Here is an 18605-nt window from a genome sequence, read left to right as displayed (position 1 = left end):
GGCTCAATAGCTCTGCGCATACCGTCATATAAAATGATATTTAGAGACATGAACTCCAAGAAATGGAGACGAAAGGGTTTTTTTTGTCTTTGTTTTCTATCTGTTGCTATTTTTGTTTTCTGTGCCTTTTGTCTTGCTTATAAGTTTATCTGTTTGCAAAGGGTAAGCAGGAAGCACTAAAATGGTAGGACAAAAGATGAACTAATTCAGCAGTGATACTCACTACACACTATGCTGAAAATGAACTCTACAACTTGTGGAGGGTGGGGAGGAAAGGGAAGGGTTTACGTTGTCCAAAAAGAAAGGTGTTCATTACCTGACTTACGTAACTGTAAAATCTCCATACATGACCTTTACAATAACAATTTTTTAAACATGAATGACATGATCAGAGACGGGAGATGTTTGTTGTTGCTGTTTTCTGAGTCTTAACATGGGCTTGCTGCTTTCTCCAGAAGGAAGACTCTGATCCCACTGAGATTAGACTTTCCTCAGCAGTCTCCCTATGGCCCGTTTGATGTCCCTGTTCCTGAGGCTGTAAATGAAGGGGTTCAGCATGGGCGTGACCACCGTGTATGCCACAGAAGCCACTGGCCCCATCCTGGGAGACACTGACATCGCCAAACTGGGGTACACTCCAAGTCCTATGCCATAAAACAAGCACACCATACACAGGTGAGACCCACAGGTGGAGAAAGCTTCCCACCTCCTGCCTGGAGATGACACACTGAGTATGGAAGAAACTATTCTAGAGTAGGAAAAAGGGACTCCCAAAATAGGGAGGAAACCAGACATGGAACCCACAAAATACATGACAAGGTCATCGGTGAAGGGGTCAGAGCAGGCAAGGCTGAGGAGCTGGGAAGGATCACAGAAGAAATGAGAAAGGGCCAAAATCCTGAAGAAAGACCATAGAGTTATGTAACTGGGACACCAGCAGGCTGATGACATCAGACAACACAACCAGTGAGCCACAACGTCGAGGGTCCATCATGACCTTGTAATTCAGGGGGTGGCAGATGGCCACAAAGCAGTCATAAGCCATGACAGTCGGAAGCAGACTGCCTAGACAACCAAAAAGCATTAAAAAGGACATCTGAATCAGGCACCCTCTAGGGGAGATGGCTCTGCTGTGATTCCACGTGTCCACCAGCATCTTGGGACCATGGTGGAGGTGAAGCCAATGCCAGCCAAGGAGAGGATGGAAAGGAAGAAGTACATGGGGTGTGGAGGTGGGGGTCAGAGGTGACAGCGAGGATGATGAGCAGATTTCTGAGCACGGTGCTCAGGTACATGGACAGGAAGAGCCCAAGAGGACAGATTGTAGTTCAGGGTCATCTGAGAGGCCCAGGAGATGGAACTCGGTGACTGGAGTTAGGTTGTGGGCATCTATGTTGCCTGGGCACCTTTTGAAAATGAAAAAAAGGTGTCAACGGGTCGAAACTTTCTTAATAAAGACCATGAATCACAACAAATCAGAGAAAGGCTGGATAAGTGGGACTGCATTAAACTGCAGAGCTTTTGTATGGCAAAGGACATAGCTAGTAAACTAATCAGGAAGCCTACAGAGTGGGAGAAGATCTTCACCAACCAAACAACGGACAAAGGCCTCATATCTAAAATATATCAACAACTCAAAAAATTGAATCACTCCAAAACTAACCTCCAAAGTAACAACCATCCCATTGAAAAATGGGCCAAAGACTTAAAGAGAGTCTTCTCTGAAGAAGAAACAAAAATGGCCTATAGACACATGAAGAAATGCTCAACATCTCTGGTCATAAAAGAAATGCAAATCAAAACAACTCTAAGATTCCACCTCACTCCAGCTAGAATGGCCAAGATCAGGAAAACGAATGACAACAGATGCTGGAGGGGATGTGGCCAGGAGGGATCACTACTACACTGTTGGTGGGAGTGCAAACTCGTTCAACCACTATGGAAAGCAGTGTGGCAGTGCCTCAAAAGGCTAAACATAGAACTCCCCTATGACCCAGCAATTCCACTACTTGGCATTTACCCAACCACCCAGAAACAAGGACATACTAAACCCACTAGCACAACAATGTTCATTGCAGCACTATTCACCATAGCAAACATATGGAACCAACCTAGATGTCCCTCAGTTGATGAGTGGATCACCAAGTTGTGGTATTTGTACACAATGGAATTCTATGCTGCTGTCAGAAAGAATGACATCGCCCCATTTGTTAGGAAATGGAAAGAATTAGAAAAAATCATATTAAGTGAAGTAAGTCAGACTCAAAGGAACTTAGGCTTAACGGTTTCCCTCATTCGTCATAATCAGTAGAAACCTTGGGCTCTACTAGCAGAGATTTGCAATAGAGCAAAATCTTGATACATAAGGACATATAATGTGAAGCTAATTGAAAGGACTTCCAGGATAGTGAAACAAAAGCCATATAATGAATGACTGTTGTCCTTAATGTACTATGTTGTCTCTCATCTCCTTTGCTGTCCCTTGGCTATCTCATATTGGTATAGTATCTCACTTTGTTATCTGATATATTGAACTTATTTGTATTTGGATATTTGAAATTTCATAGGGAAGGGGGGAAAACCAAGTCGAGTGGGGGGTGTGGGGGGGAGGGAAACGGGTACCAAGACATGTGAAAGGGTATCAATGTATGTGAATTAATGCACCTTCTATCTGGCAAATATCATGTAACCCTTTTACTAATTACAATAAAAAAGGTGTCAAAAGAAGAAATGTAAGTATACCAGTGTGTGACACTAAAACTACACTCAGATTAAATCAATCCAGCAGGGACGTTCTCAAAGGAGAGGAAAATCCCGTCCAAAATTTTAATTTCTGACAAATCCCATCGTCCATCATTTGTTCTTTCATGCACTCCATTTATTTTAGAGATACACCCAAGTGATGTGCATTTGAGCAATCCAGGTAAAGCTTTGAGTACAATAAAATATCTAGTGACTCCCACCTGCAATCCCAGCTACTCAGGAGACTGGCATCTGAGTATTATTGTTCCAAGCCAGTTGGACAGAAAAGTCCATGAGACTCTTATCTCCAAATAACCACCAAAGGCCAAAAATGCAGATCTGGCTCAAGTAGTAGAGTGCCAGCCTTGAGTACAAAAGCTAAAGAACAATGTCCAGAATGCTCAGAATTCAAGTCCCAGGACCAGAAAAATAAAACTAGATAGGCCCAAATACAATAAAAATAAATGACTTCAACCAGTGTTTTCATCATTGGATACACCACTAAATAAAATAAAATCACAAAGATAACTCAAAGAGTTAAACAGCACCATAGATAAAATATGCTTAACAGATAGATACCTCCACAGTACTCTATTAACCTCCTGAGTAGCTCAGATTGTAGGGGTGAGTCACCAGCCCTTCTCAGTGACCCTTTGAACTTTCTATAAATTAGATCACATTTCAGGCCATAAAGCAAGTCTTAACAAGTACCAAAGTGAAAGAAAAGAATTCTCTATATCTTCAAGGATCCTAAAGGGGAAAAATGAGAAATTAATTGAAATATACAGACACATGGAGATAGCATGACAAAGGTTATCATGATCTCTGGGCCGATGAAGAAATCAGGGAGGAAATTGAAAATGATTTCATATCAAATGAAAATGATCCAGGCACCAGTGGGAATGGGGGAGCACTGGGGGGGAAGGAGGGTGGAAGACTCTGCATTTGGGGCACAGCTTTTAGCAAGCTGCTCCATCTTTGTATCTTAATGGTAAGGTTCTTAATGCTACCCAAATCCAGCATGCCAGGCTCACCCACAGCACTCACCAGACTATGCTACCATTACCAGGGAGAATGACAAAGGAATGACCACCCATCCCTTGCGAGATCAGTGCTGTGTGATGGAGAGGAAAGCTCTGTCAGGACCCGCAGAATAACAGAATCCTGTGTGGACTCCTGACACAAGCCTCAAGTCTGGATAGAGATGAAGCAAGACAACTGGACTTGAATCAGTAAACTGCAAAACTGGAGAACACAAGCTGGTTATTTAAAATCATCTAGGTTTGAGAGCTAAAGGCTCAACATTGGTCATCAGGCAAATTAGCTCATGGTATCTCCTTCCCTGAGGACTTGTTAATGTTGATGAAATAGGAACAAAAAAAAACCTAGTATTTTTGGTATGGCTTGAGACCTTTCACTCCTCAAAGGGCCTATGTCAACTGGATTCCTTTCTTTTGAGCTTTAAGATATAAATCTTTATTTCCCTTTTTCTTTGCTCAAATTTATCTTTAAGTAATGCAGAGGAGTTGCCATTTAACAAAACAGCTTATGAATACAATACATCTTGACCAGTGTCACCCCTGTGAATATTTTCTAATTCCCATGAATCTTTATAAAATAAATTGTACACAAAAGGCAAGGTGACACATGCCTATAATCTCAGAACTTCAAAAACTGACACAGGAAAATGAAAGTTTCAAAGCTTGGCTACCTACCAAGACCATACCTCAAAAATAATAAAATAGAATCCTGGAGTTTGGCCTAGTGGTAAAGTGCTTGCCTAGCATGCACAAAGACCCAGGTTCAATTCCTCAGTACCACATACATAGAAAAGTGGTACTGTGGCCCAAGTGGTAGAGCACTAGCCTTGAGGAAATCCCAAGGACAGTGCTCAGACTCTGAGTTCAGTCCCCAGGTCTGGTATAATAATAATAATAGTAATAATAATAATAATAATAATAATAACAACAACAACAATAAATAAAATCCAGCACATTTTAAAAAAAATTGTTAATGACACTAACAGCACACAAATTACATATAAATTTGGAGAGTTAGATATATATGAAGAATCAAACATCATTTTCTATATTCTTAGTAGTTTTATCTCTAAGTAAAATTTCTTTTTCATGGTTGTGGTTTCTTTGTGTATATAAATGACAGCCCTGGGACTTAAACTTGGGGCCTGGGCACTGTCCCCAGTCTTTTACTCAAGGCTAGCTGTCTACCATGTGAGTTACAGCTCCACTTCTGGATTTTCTGGTGGTAAACTGGGGACAAGAGTCTCACAGACATTCCCACTCTGGCTGGCTTTGAATCACAATTCTCACATCTCAGCCTCCTGAATAAATAGATTACAGGTGTGAGCCACCAGTGCCTGAAACACAGTATCATACTTAAATTTTTATTTTATCCTATCAAAGTATTTACACACAGGTTTTATATTTCCATACATTTATATAACCAAGTTAAATGAAATTCACACCCAGCATTATTCTTTCTTTCCCTCCTCCCTTATCCTTCCTTCTAGAATCTTCATGGTTACAATCTGTTTCAATACTATTCAGATGTGCATGTTTATAGCATCTGCATGTGCCATAGTAGACAAATCTTGATACTTGTGTTTCTTCTTTTTATCTATGTCTTTCTACCAGACTTTTTTAACTTTCTTATTACCATCAGCGAGTCATGTATATACAAGGCTGTTTCATTTTTACACACTTATTGGTGAACACATGCATCATGATATCTGTCCTTGTTTCACTGAACAAGATAGTCTTTAGTTCTATTCACAAAATAATGGTATCCATCTTATAGCTCAGTAGTTCTGCATTGTGTATATGTACCACAATTTTTATATCCATTGATAGGCACCTGCACAGATTCACAGCTTAACTATTGTGAACAGGGCTCTGATAAACTTGGGTGTGCCTGCATGTATATGCCAAGTTACATTCCTTTGCATGTATTCTCAGGAGTGGTAAATAAGATTGTGATCTGAGGTTTGTGTTTGCTTTTCATGCAGTACTAGAGATTGGACTCCGAGCCTGGTACTTATTCAGCAAGTGATCTGCCATGAAAAGCCATGTCTCTGTCCTGTGGCTTTTAGCAGATAGGGTCTCATGTTTTTGCCTGGGGTATACATTTTTCCCTCTGGGTCTGGTTTACTTTGCTTTTACTGCAGAGATAATGTACAGGGTAGTTATATAAGTTATGCATTGAGTACATTTCTTTTTTAACAGTTTCATCTCTTCCCTCATTTTCTCCTGTTTTTGTCCCTTTTGACCACAAGTTTTATAGTTCATTTCCAACATTGTGTCTAGCAAGTATCACTACTGAACTAGTTCACTCTTTGTCCCATCATCTCTGTGCTTTCCCTCCCCAAAGCAGATAAACTTATAATTAAGATAAAAGTATAGAAATCAAAAACAGTGAGAAAAGAGGAAAAACAGGAGGGTGGGAAAAGACCACAAAAAGTAAAAAATTAAAAAAACTTCGTTTTGGGTAGGAGTTTGGCCTAGTGGTAGAATGCTTGCCTAGCATGAACAAAGGCCCATGTTTAATTCTTCAGTACCAGATACACAAGAAAAAAAGCCAAAATTGTGTCAAGGCTCAAGTGTCAGAGTGCTAGCCTTGAGAAAGCACAAGGACAGTGCTCATGCTCTGAGTCTGAGACTCAAGACTGGCAAAAATAAAAAAAAAACTTCATTTCTGTTTCTTGGAGTCATTTTGATAAACATGAAATGATAGGATTATATGCGCCTAAATATTGAGCCTTTGTGATTCTCTCCTAAGAATATCCTCATTTGTTCCCACTGTGTGGATGTTTAGAGTCCTATTTAATTAATCATGTGCAAGTATAATTTTTTTGTTTTTTCCTATCCATTGGGTTTACTTCTAAATTTACAGGCATATTCTGATATTACAAATGAGGGAAAACACCAGGCATGGTGGCTCATGCCTGTAATCCTAGCTATTCAGGAGACTGAGATCTGAAGATCAAGGTTCAAAGCCAGCCTGAGCACAAAAGGACAGAGACTCTTATCTCCAATTAACCGCTAGAAAATGGGAAATAGGGCTTTGCTCAAGTGTAGGGTGGTAGCCTTGAGCTGAAGAGCTCAGTGAAAATGCCCAGGCTCAGGGATAGAGTGATGGCCTTGAGTTGAAGAGCTCGGGGACAGCACCTAGGCCGAGTTCAAGCCCCATGACCCACAAAAATAAAGAAAAAGGAACCATGAAGCCTATGCTTCTTTGGGTCTGGCTTACTTTGTTTAATATAATTTTCCCTAGTCTTTCCATTTCCTAACAAATGGGGCAATGTCATCCTTTCTAATTGAAGCATAGAATTCCATTGTGTATATACACATATACCATATTTTCTTGATCCATTCATCCACTGAGGGGCATCTGGATTGATTCTACATCTTGGCTATAGTAATCCTTAACATGGTTGTGCTGGTGGCTTTAGTACAGCCTGGTTATAGTCATTTGGGTAAAATATCCAGGAATGAGATTGCTGGGTCATAAGGAAGTTCTATGTTTAGTCTTTTGAGGAATCTTCATATTGTTTCTCAAGTGGCTGAACAAGTTTACATTCCCAAAGTGTAGTAATGTTTCCCTTTTGGCCACATCCCCACCAACATCTGTTATAATAGCCATTCTAACTGGAGTGAGATAAAATCTCAAGGTGGATTTTATTGAAAAATGTTTTATGGCCGAAGATGGAGAACATTTATTTGTGTATCTATTGCCTCTTCTTATTTCTTCATCAGAGAAGTCTCTCTTTAAATGTTTAGCCCACTTATTAACCAGGTGCTTGTTATTGTTCTTTTAAGGACTTCTTTTCATTTTTATTTCCCCAGTCATTGGACTAGAACTCAGGACCTGGCCACTGTCCCTGAGCTTCTTTTGCTGAACCCTAGCATTCCACCACTTGAACCACAGCACCACTTCTTGGCTTTTTCTGTATATGTGGTACTAAGGAATTGAACCCAAGCTTGGCGCATGCTAGGCTAGCACTCTACTACTAGGCCAAACTCCTGGCACTTTCAAGAATTTCTTTGGGGTGGATTAATTTTTTAGCTTTAAGAATATTTTAGATATGTGATTCTTGTCTAATGTATAGCTAGTAAAATCTTTTCCCATTCTCTTGGCTTTCTAGTTATCTTGCTATCACCCAATCAAGAAGACACAATTTTATTATTAATGTTCAAGAGTTAAACTTTTTTCCTATGTAGAGCTGGATCTCTTTGTATCTTTTTGTTAATACAAGCTTTGGAAATCATAATGATGATCCTTATACGTGTAAAAGTGATTGTGTGTATAATTAATCGCAATAAAGAAAAAAGCACCCATCTATTTTCATGAACCATTTTTATTCTGGTAAAGTACACAGAGAAAAATAACTAACATTTTGACCCATTTAAATTTTTATTGGATATTAGTTACTATTATAATATGGTATAGTATACTATTACAACATGGTATGTTTATTACCCTTCATCTCAGGAAATTTTTTATCTGAAATTTCTACACCTTTCATACCTTTCATAATGTGTATAGAAGAATGTACATTAAAATAGAACATTTATACACATCAAATAAATGCATCATTGAACGATGTCCTTAAGGAATGAACATGATCAGCAATTATAACCAAAACATGATTTTTACTGTCTGGCTGAATTTAGAGGTCTGCATGCACAGATAGATTCGCTTTTCAAAAAACACACTGCAGGTGATGCTTTACACCTGTATTCTTTCTCACTCAAGAGGCTGAGATCTGAGGATCCCAGCTGAAATCCAGCATCAATAGGAAAATCTGTGAGACTCTTATGACCAATTGATCACCAAAGTTTAGAAAGTGGAGAAATGGTTCAAGTGGTAGAGGGACAACCATGAGCATAAAAGCTCAGCAACAGTGCTTAGGTGCAGGGAACAAGTCCCAGGAACACACACACACACACACACACACACACACACACACACACACACACACACACACATACACACACACACACACACACACACACAGAAATGAGCAACAAGAAAACCAACAACATAACCAAATGTAACCCATCTTGTCACCAGTTTGCTGCCTTGTAGAGTCTCCTCAGGGCTCTTTTAATGTCCCTGTTCCTCAAGCTCTAGATGAAGGGGTTCAGAAGAGGAGTGACCACTGTGTACATTGCTGAGGGCACTGCAATATTCTTGGGAGAATGTGACACAGCATATCCAATGTAGACTCCAATTCCTGTCCCAAAGAATAAGCAGACCACAGACAGGTGAGAGCCACAGGTGGAGAAGGCTTTGTACTTCCCTCCTAATGTTGGAATTCGCAGTAGTAAAGTAGTAATTTTATAATAAGAGAAAAGAGTCCCAAAAGTGGGAAAGAAACCAAATAATGTACCTATAAAATATTTAATGATGTTATCTGTGAAGCTGTGAACACAGGCAAGATCCAGGACTTGAGAAGGGTCACAGAAGAAATTCGGGATTTCCACCTCTCTGAAAGTCGTGATCTGTAATGTCATCAACATATGAAGTTGAGATTCCAAGATGCTGGCTCCAAATGATATCACAACCAAGGAGACACAGAGACAAGGGTTCATGATGAGTAGGTAATTCAGGGGGTGACAGATGGCCACAAAGCGGTCATAGGCCATCACAGTAAGAAGCAAAACTTCCATACTGCCAAAAATGACAAAAACAGATATCTAGGTGAGGCAGCCGGCATAGGAGATGGCTCTGCTGTGAGTCTGGATATCCACCAGCATCTTCGGGACCATGGTAGGGGTGAAGCCAATGTCAACATAAGACAAGATGGAGAGGAAGAAGTACATGGGGGTGTGGAGGTGGGGGTCAGAGGTGACGGCCAGGATGATGAACAGATTTCCAAGCACAGTGATCAGGTACATGGACAGGAAAAGCCCAAAGAGAATATGTTGTAGCTCAAGGTCATCTGAGAGTCCCAGGAGATAAAATTCTGAGATGTGTGTTCGATTACACAGCCCTATATTTATTGGACAACTTTGATGTAAAAAGAGAGCAATAACTACTGAAGAACTCAGAATTCAGCAATAATTTTGAATTCAAGTGTTTTAGTTGAGGACTCTTTTGAGTCCATCAATAATAGTTTCAGTTGTCATCTACCCAGTCATCCTGGATTTCTTCTTTCTCATATACCCCTTTTATAAATGCATTTTAGATACTCAACTATGTTAGAACATTACAGGAAGTGTTTTCTTATCACAGAAAATACATCATATTCTTGTAAGATTATTACAAGATATTCCACGGTGGTCTTCTTTCTTTGTGAGATTCATTCTCATACATTCTATAAAGAAACATTCTTGCTGGACATGGTGACTCACACCTGCAATCCTAGATACTCAGGAGGCTGAGATCTTAGAATCATGGTTCAAAGCCAGCCCGGGTGCTAAAGTCCATGAGACTCTTATCTCCAATTAACCACCAGAAAACCAGAAGTGGCACTGTGACTCGGGGGTAGGGCTGTAGCCTTAAGCTGAAGATCTCAGAGACAGTGCCCAGGCCCAGAGTTCAAATCTCCCAACCAACAAAAAGAAAGAAAGAAACATTCCTACAAACTTTATTTTATCATAAAGAAATACTAAAGTCATGAATCATGAAATTTCTAGAGATATGCTACTTAAAACACTTCATAAAATATACAGAACTGAATTATCAAACATTAATTTCATACAAACAAATTAGTTCTAGAAAATATTGTACAGCACCTGTTATCTCCCAGGAAATTTCTTCCTCATTCTTTCATTTACTAATTTCCATCTTGATATTGTGTGTGTGTGTGTGTGTGTGTGTGTGTAAGAGAGAGAGAGAGAGAGGGAGAGAGAGAGAGAGAGAGAGAGAGAGAGAGAGAGAGAGAGAGAGAGAGAGAGAGAGAGAGAGAGAAACAGAGAGACAGAGACAGAGACAGTGAGTCCTAGAATTTGAATCTTTCCTTCCTTCCCAAAGTAGTGCTCTTCCACTTGAGCCACACCTCTACCTTTTTTGGGAGTTCAATATCTGTTGTTTAATTGAGAAATGAAAACAATGTTTTTCCATAAACATTCAGGTCTTCATTTCTTTGTAGACAGATATAATCGACATTGCTTTAGATTGGCTCTAAAGAGAGCCAATCTGATGCACAGCTCCACTTTTGACTTTCAAGTGACTAAATGGAGATAAGAGCCTCTGGGGTTCTGCTACCTGGGCTGGCTTTGAACTTGAATCCTCAGAACCTCTCTCAGCCTCTTCAGTAGCTAGGATTTCAGGGTTAAGCCACCAGCACTGGGAATAAAGTATACATTTTTAACTCTTTGCATTTTTCTGAACATGACTAAATCAACACCTGATGGTATATCTACTTTTCCCTGAACCAATTTCAGGAATTTAGGAGTATGTTGATATGAGCAATGGTGGTTGACATTTAGTCCTTCCTGTTCTGCCATCGATCGAACCTTGCACTTCCTGTACTGATTTCAAGCCATGACTCCTGCTTTTCTGTTTTGTGACCAATTAGGAATCTAGCAAAGAAGAAATCAGCATCCTCTTCTTGGATGTCAGAGAGAAGTGAGACAGATGCTCTGGTTTCCACTGTGTGCCTATCAAAGTCTTTAACAAATCCCACTTTCCAAAATTTGATATTCTGTGTCAATAGCCAAACAAAAATATGGCTTCACAGTTTTCTTTTTTAACCTTACCATCTACCACAGCTTCTAAAAGAGTAGTGTGTTCAAGCTGGGCACAGTGGCTCCCACCTGTGATCCTAGCTACTCAGAGGGTTGAGATCTGAGGATCACGGTTCAAAGGCAGCCTAGGCTTGAAAGTCCCTGAGACTCTTAGCTCCAATTAGCCACTAAAAAAACCCAGCAGTGACGCTGTGGCTTAAGGGCAGTAGCCTTGAGCTGAAGAGCTCAGGGACAGCACCCAGGCCCAGAGTTCAAGCCTCATGACCGACAAAAAGAAAAAAGAAAGAATAGTGTGTTCAATCATACTCTATTAGGAAACATTTTCAACTACAGGAAAAACAAAACACAGTAGAAAGCTTTGAAGTCAGATTTCTGTAACCTTTAGCAGAACAAAAGTCTTAAGAAAGTTCTCATTACTGCTATTCCTCATCCTCCTCCAGTTGCATATTGCAACTGCTGGCTTGTCCTTGTTATGTAGAAATAGTTGTTCTGCTCTCTAGTTAAGGACACAGGACATAGAACTGTGTTTTCTATAGGAATGAAACCTCTGGATAACCAGGAAAGATATACAAAGCATGCTTGCATATTTACTGTGATATCACTCTCTAATTACCGGGTTGAACTGCTTCTCTGTTGGGTCATGGTCATGAAGTGCAGATCAGAAGATCCCTGCATGCCTGAAGTATAATAAAATCTCAGCCCCACTCCTCACAATCAATCTTACGTAGGTTGACACAGGAGAAATTTCAGCTGTAGAATAATATAACATTGGAGATATTTATGGAGATGTCAGAGGACGGGATGATAATTGGCTTTCCTTTGATCTTAGATGCTTAATTCCCAGAGCTCACAATTAAACAGATTGTTTCTAGGCATACAAATCTCTATGGACTCACTAAAGTGGAAAGAATGTCCAAAAGAATAGATTTGAGGCTCTTCCTCTGATAAGAAAAGCTTATGTGTTCTATACATAGATGAGAGGATGGAAAGTATGGTTCAGAATGGAAGATGCAGGAATGCAGTGGTGTATTGTAAGGCCTTAGAACAGCTCCCAGACATTTTAACCAAAGAAATACCTAGAAAATCAGACTCTTGAATGGGAGGCTGGTAGAAGAGGCTGGAATGAATGGGAAGAGGGAGCGATGAGAGAATATAGGCATAATACTGAAGGTCCATATGTGGAAAAAAAATCAAGTGGTTCTTCATGTGTCTGATGGGAGAAGGAGTAAGAGGAAAGGGAGAGTGACGGGAGATCTGACTATTCTTAACATGCAATGTACATCTACAGGGAGGTGTTAAGCTGAAACCTCCATCTATCAAATGTGAAGGTAAGCAATTACTAAAAACAGAATGTAACTTAATCATATTGTTAAATTATGTATTATTTAACTCTCACCAGTGACTTCTGTCAAATGCAAATTTTATATAAAAATGTGTCAGTGAAATGTGTCATTCCTCTTCAGTATTGTAATTAGGATTTCTAGCCAGAGCAATAAGGCAAGAAGCAAACATAAAGAGGACCCAAATAGGGAAAGAGGAAGTGAAACTTTACTTCTTTGCAGTTGACATGATTCTGTATTTAAAGAACCCTATGGACTCCACTCCAAAGTTACTTGAGCTGATTCAAAACTTTGGTAAAGCAGCAGGGTATTAAAGTAACCCTCAAAATGTCAGTGGCTGGTCCAGGAGTCTGGCCTAGTGGTAGAGTGCTTGCACAAAAACCCAGGTTCAGTTCCTGGAAACCACATACATAGAAAAAGGCAGAACTGGTGCTGTGGCTCAAGTGGTAGAGTGCTTACTTTGAGGAAAGCCCAAGGACAGTGCTCAAGCCCTGACTTCATACCCCAGAACTGGCAAAAAAAATCAATGATTTTCCTGTATACCAACAATGAGAAGAGCAAGGCAGAAATCAGGAAAACAACCCCTTTTGCAATAGCCTCAAAAAAATAAGAATTAACTTAGCCAAAGAAGTAAAGGACCTCTAAGATGAAAATTTTGAAACCCAGAAAAAGGAAATTAAACCTGAATTAAGGAAGTGAAAAACCCCCCCATGCTCCTGGATTGGAAGAACTAATATAGTGAAAATAGCAATCCTGCCAAGGGCTATCTACAAATTCAATGCAATGCCCATCAATATCCCAATGTCATTCTTTAATGACATAGAATAAGCAATCCAAAAATTCATATGGAATGATAAAAGACCCCAAAAAGCAAAAGCAATCCTTAGCAGAAAGAACACTGCTGGAGGAATATCAATACCAAGCTTCAGAGTCTATTACAGAGCTATAGCAATAAAATAACAGCTTGGAGCTGGGCACTGGAGGCTCATAGCTCTAATCTAGCTACTCAGGAGGCTGAGATCTAAGGATTGCAATTCAAAGCCAGCCTGGGCATGGAAGTCATAAGTCCATGAGACTCTTATCTCCAATGAAGCACCAGAAAACCGGAAGTGGTGCTGAGACTCAAGAGGTAGAGTGCTATCCTTGATCTGAAGAGCTCAGTGACAGCCCCCAGGCCCAGAGTTCAAGCCCCATGGACAAAAAAGAAAAACAGCTTGGTACTGGCACAAGAACAAGCCTGAAGACCAATGGACTGGAACTGAAGACCCAGAAATCAACCCACAGTATTATGGTCACCGAATATTCAATAAGAAGACCAAAAAAGAGAAATAGAATGGAAGAAAGCCTCCTCAACAAATGGTGCTGACAGAATTGCTTAAAGCATCTGTAGAAAATTAAAATTGGATCCTTATATTCACCCTACAGCAGAATAAATCCCACATGGATCAAAGAACTTGAGGTAAAAGCAAACACTCTGAAAACTCGACAGGAAGGAATAGGAGATAAACTAGGGATCCCTGGCTCAGATCAAAACTTTCTTAATAAAGGTCCAGAAATACAACAAATTAAAGGAAGTTTGGACAAATGAGATTTCATTAAACTTCAGTGCTTCTATATGGCAGAGGACATAGCTAGCAAGTTAAATAGAAAACACACAGAGCCAGAGAAGATCTTCACTTAGCCATACAACAGATATAGCTCATAGCTAAAATATACCTATGGTTCAAAAACTTAAATATCTCAAAGACAAGTTCTCAAAGAAACAACCATCCCATTAAAAGGTAGCCTAAAGACTTAAAGAGAGACTGCTCTAAGAGAAAATAAGAATGGCCAATGCACACATGAAAAAATGCTCAACATCTCTGGCCATAAAAGAAATATGTAACAAAACAGAAGAAAATAAAGAAAAGTAGATAGAAAATTGAGCAATAACTACACTTCTGGTGGGAGTGTAAGCTCATTCAACCACTGTGGAAAGCAATATGGTGGTTCCTTAAAAGACTAAACACAGAGCTCCCATGTGACCTAGCAATTCCACTCCTTGGCACTTACCCACTCATCCAGAAACAAGGACATATTAAAGCCACTATTTTGCAGCACTATTTACCATAGCAAAGACATGGAACCAAACCAGATGTCTCTCAGTAGATGATTAAGAAGATGTGGTACTTCTACACAATGGAATTCTATGCTGCCATCAGAAAGAATGAAATATCCCCATTCACAAGAAAATGGAAAGACTTGGAAAAATATCATTTTAAGTGAAGTAAGCTAGACCCAAAGGAACATAGGCTCAATGGTTGCCCTCATTTGTAATAATCAACACACACCTAGGACTGTCCTAGCAGAGAATTACAAAAGCTCAAAACCTAGGTACATAATGTCATATAGGATGAGGCTAAATGAAAGGAACTGTACGATATGGAAACAAGAGCTTTATCTTATGTGATTGTTGTTCATAATGTACTGTTATTCTCTTCTCTTTCGTTGCCCTTTGGTTAATGTCATATTATTACTGTATCTGACTTTGTTACCTGAGATATTGTATATATGTTTATTAGTTTATTTGAAATAGGAAAGGGAAGGGGGAAATAAGTGATTGTATGGGGGTAGGGGAGGAAAATGGGGACAAAAACATGAGAAGGGATATCATTGTGTGAGAAGTAATGCACCTATTATCTGGCAAATGTAACTGTAACACCACTATATATTACCCCAACAATAAAAAATAATGATAAGTGCCGGGTGTTTGGCCTAGTGGTGGAGTGTTTGCCTAGCAGGCACAAAGAACCAGGTTCAATTCCTAAATATCACATACATAGTAAAAGCTGGAAGTGGGGCTGTGATTCAAGTGGTAGAGCTCTAGCCTTGAGAAAGCGCAAGGACAGCACTCAGGCCCTGAGTTCATGCCCCAGGAATAGTAATAATAATAATAATAATAATAATAATAATAGAAAATTGAGCAATAAAAAATATAACCAGAGGCCAGGAGTTTGGCCTAGTGGTGGAGTGCTTGCCTAGCATGCACTAAGACCCAGGTTAGATTCCTCAGTACCACATACATAGAAAAAAGCTGGAAGTGGTACTGTGACTCAAGTGGTGGAGCTCTGTCCTTGAGAAAGCCCAAGGAAAGTGCTCAGGCCCTGAGTTCAAGGCCCAGAACTGGTAAATATATATATATATATATATATATATATATATATATATATATATATATAACCAGAATTAAGTATGCACACAACTAAAACTGGCCTAGGGCTCACTTTAGACTATATATCTAAGAGTAAGCAGAAAAGCAGAATAGCAAAAAGAAAAATGAACTAAGAAGAACAAAAAATATAGGTTCTCCAACTTTTTTTCACGGGTGGGGGGCATGTTGTTTCTCCCAATATCAGATATAAAATCGCTTACTGGAGTCTCTGCTTTTGTGCTGTGATTGGCTGTCCTTGTAAGACAACCGGAATCAGGGTGGGGGCATAGGGGTGGGGAGGAGAGAATTTCTTATTTCACAGGAGAAGTCCTCTGTGGTATTTGGGCCTACCATTTCTTTTCCATTCTGTAATCTACATGTTACCTCATGGGAACAAAACCGTTTGGAGACTACCAGAAAGACAACAGGACAATTTAGTTAATGAAGAGATCTGATTATAACTCACCTATGGAGATGCAAGAAACTTTACATGCATTTCTGACTCCCTTCTCTGATTGCAGTCTTCATGAAAACTGTAGCCGATCTTCTGAGGAGAAATTGGGGACAAGGGAAAGCTTTGGTGATTACCAAAAGACAGAACGGGGGTTTCCTGGTAAAGAAAGATGGAATATAAATTCATGACAAGGGTGAGGTAACAAGAAAACTGAGTAAGTACCAGGCAAACCCTTGGAATAATGAGATTGGAAAGGGCAGATGCCCACATCTGCCAGTGAGGTCCCAGGACTTCAAGGAACTTCTCATCCTTACTAAGCTTATGCTTTGCCAAGCTCTGATTTCCTTTCTTTCTCTCATTTTCTAGAGCCCAGAACATCTTTCCCCATAAAGATCGTTTCTGGAAAGTCTCTAGCTTTCCCCAACTCTTTCCCAAGAATCAGCCTCTGGGTCAGCTTCTCTGTGTCCAATTATGCAATCATTAACCACCCACAAAAGATATATTGGACACCAGGTATTGATTAGACTTTATTTTTCAGGTATGTTCACTAAATACTTTGCTGGCATATATATATTGTTTGACCGGGCGGGGTTGAGGGGAGGGGCAAAAAAGATGTATTCTTTGTTTCCACTTTGTGTCCATAAGAAAATCTAACCCAATGGTTTTCTTTCTTTCTTTTTTTCTTTCTTTCTTTCTTTCTTTCTTTCTTTCTTTCTTTCTTTCTTTCTTTCATTCTTTCTTTCTTTGCCAGTCTTGGGGCTTGAAGTCAGGGCCTGAGCACTGTCTGTGGGGATTTTCCTCAACACTAGTGCTCTACTACATGAGCCACAGCCCCAATTCCGGCTTTTCTATGCATGTGGTACAGAGGAATCAACCCAGATCTTCGTACATGCTAGACAAGGACTCTACCACTAGGCCAAATGCCTAGCCCATTATTCATAAGACTAGTACTTAGAGGAATTCTAAGTGTGTGTGTGTGTGTGTGTGTGTGTGTGTGTGTGAGTGTGTGTGTGAAGGGCCTTGAACTCAGTGGTTGTGCCCTGTTCCTGAACTTTTGTGCTCTAGTATTCTATCTCTGGAACCTCAGCTGTATTTCCAGCTTTTGGGTCCTTAATTAGGAATGAGTCTCACAGACTCCAGCTGGGGCTGGCTTTGACCCTGATTCTCAGATCTCAGCCTCCTGGGTAACTAAGATGGCAGATGTGAGCCGCTGACACCTTCAGTGACTTATTTTTGCAGTGAATTTTGGTGTTAACCAACATCCTTATGTTCCATGGGTTCCATTCCTGAAGTTCTTGCCAACACACTCTCTTATTGTTCTTCAACAGTTTTGAATGTCTTGTTTGTTTCTATTTGGTTTTGTCTAGATCTATATGTTAGGATTGTTATATGGTTGACAAGCTGGTCTGAGTTATCCTGGAAAAGGTGACACTCAGGCTCATATCAATATCTTACACTTGATAGAAAAAGTGGTCTACAAACTAAGCCAAGGCCCCTCCACGTTCTTCTTTTTCCAGGTAGAGTCTTATGCTTCTAGGCTAACTTTGAGCGACTATCCTCTAACTTTTGAGTATCTAGGATGATAGGGTTCTGTCACCATGCCTACCATGATCTTAACTTCTTATTACATAGCCGACATTTTCATTTCTTCTACACTTAGATTGTCACAGGACCCAAGTGATATCCACACAATGATAAATAGTGACACAAGAAATCCCCCACAACCACAAATGGACAGAATTTGCCCATGTGAAGGAAACATTAAGGATATGGAAAAAGAAATCTTTACAATGGGCCTTCTTCACCCTCATTCTCTGATCATCACAGCAACTTCTCAGTTCCCCTCCTCTACCAGCCCACTGAATACAGAGTACATGCACATTCTCTTCTCTGTGCATAGAAGGTTTTTGAATCCACAGATATTAATAGGTAATTTCTAGAATAGCAATCTACCAGTATTTTATACTTCTGAGACCACTAGCAATTACCACTTATCAGAATGTAAATGTATACTATTGTTTATGTCATCAATTATGTGCATATTCATCGAATTGGGTTTAAAATTGCCATTATAACATATGTTTTAAGTTAATTGTACTAATACCAATAAACTAGTGTGAATAAGGAAAAAAAGATTGTTTTTAATCCATATGTGTGGATTGTACAAA

The 18605-nt window shown here is 39.7% G+C and overlaps 1 pseudogene; it reads right to left on the bottom strand.

Moving 5' to 3' along the window:
* Positions 1-868: 868 nt before the first annotated feature.
* LOC150068219 (olfactory receptor 7E178-like) lies at positions 869-12128 on the bottom strand (annotated as a pseudogene).
* Positions 12129-18605: the final 6477 nt, after the last annotated feature.

The sequence above is a fragment of the Megascapheus bottae genome, chromosome 1, assembly GCF_031878675.1.
Source record: "Megascapheus bottae isolate mThoBot1 chromosome 1, mThoBot2.hap1, whole genome shotgun sequence".
In the NCBI taxonomy this organism is placed as follows: domain Eukaryota; kingdom Metazoa; phylum Chordata; class Mammalia; order Rodentia; family Geomyidae; genus Megascapheus; species Megascapheus bottae.
This window is presented reverse-complemented; position numbering and strand designations above follow the sequence as displayed.